The following is a 5,788-nucleotide window of genomic DNA, read 5'->3' as shown; positions in this document are numbered from 1 at the left end:
CCTGTGAAAGACGTGTATCCAGAGCTGCAGCAGAGCAAGGAGCAAACTCAAGCACAATGATATTCCTTTTCTCTCTGGTCATCATCCTTTGGACGTCTTTGTCCATAGTAAGTGGGCCTCTCCAGGGTCAACATCCTATGAACTTACAGGTAGCTCAGGTGGTGTGTTACTACAGGCCTGTTCATAGTGTGCAGCACCACTACTTGTTTTTTCTTTCCTAGCTCTAATTAACACAGTCTCATTTATTTATAATCTCATTAAATGCCATGCAATAATAAACAGCAGAGGAAAGCCTCACTGGAGTGGAGGGAGGAGGGCTCAGCATCCCACAGAAGCTTGGCAGGATCAGGCCTCTAAGTGATTGCATTTCAGTGACAATTCAGCTGATTCGACCCATGAAACATCTTCCAGCAACACAGGCCTGCAGATGTCTCACATACCCATCACCTCACTGCTCATCATAAAAAACTACTTATCCCTTCTTTTCATTTATACCAGATGGTGGCCGTGACACTGAGGGCCTGTCTTTCTTCCATGCCATCCATGCAGCCCTTGACAGAGTGAAGAAGAAAGGTACTTCTACCTTGGATAGACCTGCCAAGCCCGGCCTGAAGACCCCACACCCTGCGCCTGCTAATTGCACCGACGTTGTCTTGCGGCACAAACCATTCGAGCTCTCTGTTTTCTTTCAAAGTGTATTTGTTTTATATCTGACATGTTTATGTATGTTAACTGTTTGCTATAGATATCTGTCAGCTTCAACTGGCAAAACCCAGAAAAAAAAAGAAAAGAAGAAGAGGGCTTGGCTCTACGCCGGAGAATTGTTTCTTAAAAGCACTTTGCTTTTTTGTCACATGGTTTTGCAGAGAAAGAGAAACGAAGAGAAGGAGGGGGGGCTGTCAAGGGCTATGATGCTTTAAACACTGGGAAAGAATTTCATACGAAAATGTACTCTACTTTTCAGATATTAGCCTAAGAGCCATAAAAAGTTATTTTATAGTCCTAGAAATGATACACAAACATTGGTATACTGGTTGTCATAAAAACTGCTCTAAAAAGGGAATTGCGCATTATGCTTTTCGAAATATGACATTTATGAGCTGCCTTTGATTGTTACCAGAATGTTTTTCAATGAAAAAGAAAACGTGTGTCTGTGAAAACAGGCGCGTGTGGGGTGTGTGCGTGTGTTTGTGCGTATGTGCAACAAGGGGATGTGTCACTGAGAAAGAGACATCTCCTAAAAACTGTTCTTTACTCAGCCCGGAGGCTTTCATCTTTCTCCTTTTTAAAGAACAAAGACTACAGCCCCTTCTGCTAGTGAGAGGAAGGGAAGAATTGTCAATTTCGTCATATTTGAGGAGAAATCAGCACAACTTCCTGGGATTATTTTCTTCCTCACTTTCCTTTCAAGCAGGAATATGGGCTGGTGCTGTGCAATATCCTTTTCCCTTTGAGATATAACTGCAGCGCTTGAGGATGAAGGTGGAGAGATGTGAATCTGTTCCCATGCCAAACTCTTTGGCTCAGGTTCCTCTTGTAATGATGTTTTAAAAGGGCTTAAGTTGGAATTACATTATGCTTATGCCTTCTGCCAGTCCTTATCCACAGTGCCTAATTGCTCCTGGTGATGGGAATTTTTGCTTCCCGGGCATTCTTGTACTTGCATAGGTGAACAGGCTTGTCAGGATGACACACTTTTTTTGACTGGACCATTTCACCACCTTCTCTGCCCAAAAGTCAAGTGGGGAGTTGGGTGGTGACTCATTGCACACACTCTTGTTTTCAAAAATGCCTGAAGTTTTGCCCAAGAGGCAGCTTTACCTCCATGAGAGCCAGGATGTTCTGCATCATCTTCTGGAGCAGGCTGATTTCAGGCTTTTTCTTTTTTATTTTACTGTATGGGACTGTTTCTCACAGGGCAGAAAGCTACCAAGCCTTTGCAGGCAGACTCAGCCTTCCTTCCTTTAAGATGAGGGCAGGGCTGAGCCCAAGATAATGACCCAAAATGAGACACAAATTATTCCTGCTTGGGCAAAAAACCATATCAATGCAGCCTTGCAGCGTCTGGCCCATTAGCAGTAGGTGCTTGAGCTGAAATTGGACCTGTTTAAAAAAAATTATGAGAGACTTTGTGCCTGCAGTTATGGAGAAAGGGGTCCAGATGCTTGGGATCTGGTTGTGCTTGCTTTTTGCAGCTCAGTGATTTATTAGCAGGACTCTGGACACAGACCATACTGGGCAACCCCTTCTCAGATCTTCAGCTACAAATAGCAGGGAAGGCAGACAGACTGTTTGCAAGGAAATCAAAAGCACTTTGAGTCTTAACTGCTGCATGAATCATCTCACAAAATGAATATGGTACAGCAAACTATTGCCCTGCAGACAAATTTCATACAAAATGACTGTATAAAGCACCAGTGTTTATACATGAGGCTGATGTGGGTGGAAGGGCTGTTTGAAATGGCTGGGTTTAGTTATGTAATTATTTGAGAACAGTAGAGCACAATAAGTAAATATAAACATTGAAGAAGACAGTATGAGTTCACTGGATGCTTACATGAAGCCATCATCTTCATGACAAATGGATCTCTTCAAACATAAGCTACATACTCTGTGGCCAAGAAGCCATAGGTGTTCAGTTTGGTTATGTTTGATGGGGAAAAAAGAAGACAAATGGATGGTGGGGAAACAACTACCCTACGTGTGGAAGGACTGCTGGGCACTTGGTGTTTTTCCCTTGGAAAGCTAGCTCTTTGGACAATCCCTTGATGTCCAATTGTTTGGGTACCAGGTTCACATCTGACCCTGCACACCTAGTTTATCCTTGAATGTAAGATGAGCTCTGCAGCAGCATATGGAAATAATCAGTATGTGAGGTAGAAAGAGCTAGTAAAGGATATGTGGAGGTAATGGATGGGTGAACCACTTGGACTTCATGGGCTTCACAATATCACCAACAACAAAAACCAGGCAATATATCTTTAAGGGTAACTGGTGACATGTCTGCTCTAGCAATTTATGTGACAAGTTGGTTGCTTTTTTCTGTTTACTGTGGTATCAACCATACTGGCAGAAGTTATAATGTGAAATCTTCTGGAAAGATAATAACTAATTGTGGATAGTGAATCTGACTGCCTTCCCAGAGAGGGTTTCTTTTCAACCATATTTCTGATAAAAGTCACTCTCTCACTAGTTAATTTTTGCATTAGTAAAATAAGGATTTATGCTAAAAGTGTGTCTTTTCTGATTTTTTTCTCTTCAGGCTGAAAGATCTTCAAGGAGAAGGTTTGCGTTTTCACCTGACATGTGGGATCATGTTTCACAGGAAGCCTCTGTGCTTGAAAGATCAATAAATATGTCACAATTTTCTTCTGACCTTTCTCCAGTTGAAATCATGGGGGTTTATGCAAAAAAAAAAAATAATAGTATTTCAGCAGAAAAAATATATATTTTCTTCCCAAAGGCATCCCCTTTCTTTGTGACTGTGTGACATGCTCTGTGTGAACCGGAGCCTGCCATTCAACAAAGCAAAGGTTTAAATGATGATTACAGTAGCATAGCTTCTTCTATCTTCAAAAGCAAGTACACTATACACCAAAACTGGTGTAATTCCTGGCAGGTTTGAAACTATGTGAGAGCTGACATATACCACTGAGTGCAAATAAGGCATAGTCAGGGTCTCTGCCTGGAAAAACTAACTTAGGATTGTGTTTTTTTTCTGGACCAAGGCTTACATTTGTCAGTGAGCTTATCTGTCTTAAACAACAAATGAAGCAGAGCTGTTGGAAGAAGAAAAAACCAAAGAAGGAAAAAGAGGTGTTTTCAAGACTGATAAGGCAATTTCTTTTTTTATTTTTTTTTCATTTTTAAAATTAATTTTTAATGTATTGTACAATACAAAATCTCCCCCTGCTAAGTGCAGAAACATGAGAAGAATGGTATCTACATCAGCAAGCTGGTGGAATCTGTAAAAGTGAAGGGTGAGGCTGGGAACTGGGGCCCCAGCATGATATGCCCACGATATGCCACGGCTTGTTTGTCGCAGAAATATAATGTCACTGTGACCTTACACCATTAGGAAGAACTGTAGAATTCCTGAGAAAAGCCACAGCTGATATTCCACCTAGGAGGAAATGTCCAGAGTAGGAACCACCTTGTCTTGTGTCCAGGGCTGAAGGCTGAGCTGCTGTTTTCTGGGTAAGAAGCAGCCACCTGACATGCAATGGCAATAAGCAGGCTTGTCTTCACAGTCTGCACCACGGATGCAATTTCAGAGCCTTCCCAGGCAAAAATGGTCTTGACATGACTTCACTGTAGGAAAAAGTTCAGAAGGTTTTGTTTTCACTCCAAGACAGATCCAGAACACATTTTGAGCCCTTGAAAACCATCATAAAGTGGATTCATTGTCTTCCTGCCAGCTTGTCAGCTGGTTGGGCTGCAGAGTAAAAAAGAGTTGAGTTGCTGTAAAACACCCAAAACAGAGAAGAGCATGATTTTGTTCACAGTGACCCAAACTTCTAAAACTCTTCTCGAAATAAAAGCTCACTAGGGACCGTTCTCGATTAAAGGGACTTTTGGGAGTGCAACTACACATAGACAAGTTTGGGCTATAATGGGGCAGCTGCTTTGAGTTCAGTTTGGTAAGTGATAGCACAAGGGGTAATGGCTTTAAACTGAAAGAGGGTAGATTTAGCTTAGCTATTAGGAGGAAATTCTTCACTGTGAGGGTGGTGAGACACTGGCACAGGTTGCCCAGGGAAGTTGTTGATACCCCCTCCCTGGAAGTTTTCAAGGCCAGGATGGATAGGGCTTGTCTAGTGGAACGTGTCCCTGCACATGCAGGGGAGTCAGAAAGAGATGATCTTTAAGGTCCCTTCCAAACCAAACCATTCCAGGATCCTGTGATTCTATGATATATTGAAGTGGCTGAAGGCAGAACTGGTCCTGCTGTTGATGGAAATGCAAAGATCCTACCATGCAGCTGGCAGAAAGCCACAGAAACTGCTGCAAGTCATTTGGGAAGCTCGAGGAGTGAGGTTTGCCGCTGAAGGAGCCTTTGTCCTCCACCTGAGCCAGGCACAGGAATGCAATCTGTCCTTTGCAAAACAGCCCATTGTGGCAGGACAATCATTTCTGTTCTCTTCATGCGTTCCCACGAGGATGTCCTCATGTTGACATCTAGGAGTAGTGTCTCCTCAGGGTTTTTTGGGGGGGGATATTTCAGTATCTTCATCCATTACTCATCCAAGACTGTTCGGAGATGCCCTTTGTCAGCCTAATCCTGTCTGTGATACTGGTGCTTTTTCCCCCCTCCCTTCAAACTGGGAACCGAACATGAAATTTAGGGCAGAACTGACCCCTGCCACCCTTGCAGTAGTTTCAATATGCTGAGATCTCAGTAGATTTCTCAAGTCTTTAAACTGGCCTTACTGAGAGCTACATAAATCCCTGAGAACAGAGCTGATGATTCTGCTAGAATGGGGAGCATTACCCTTATTCTAACACGGATTTCTAAAACACAGCCAGCCATATGCTTGGAGCTGAATGAGACCCTTGTTACCCAGAAAGAGACTTTGCTTCCAAGGCTTACACCATGTTTTCTTAAATTTTCGAAGGACAAAACCCAGCTATTTTAATGAACCTAACTCAATAATTCCTAATCCTAAAGTTAAACACTAACAGCGAGGCTCCAAAACTGGCCTCCCAAGTTTCAAAACACAAGTCATGACCAGAACCCATTGGTAAACATTCCTGAAAATAAGTTTTGTTTTGTTTTCCCCCTCATGCT

The sequence above is a fragment of the Chaetura pelagica genome, unplaced genomic scaffold (assembly GCF_000747805.2).
Source record: "Chaetura pelagica isolate M959 unplaced genomic scaffold, ChaPel_1.0 scaffold116, whole genome shotgun sequence".
Lineage (NCBI taxonomy): Eukaryota > Metazoa > Chordata > Aves > Apodiformes > Apodidae > Chaetura > Chaetura pelagica.
Note: the sequence above shows the minus strand (reverse complement) of the source record.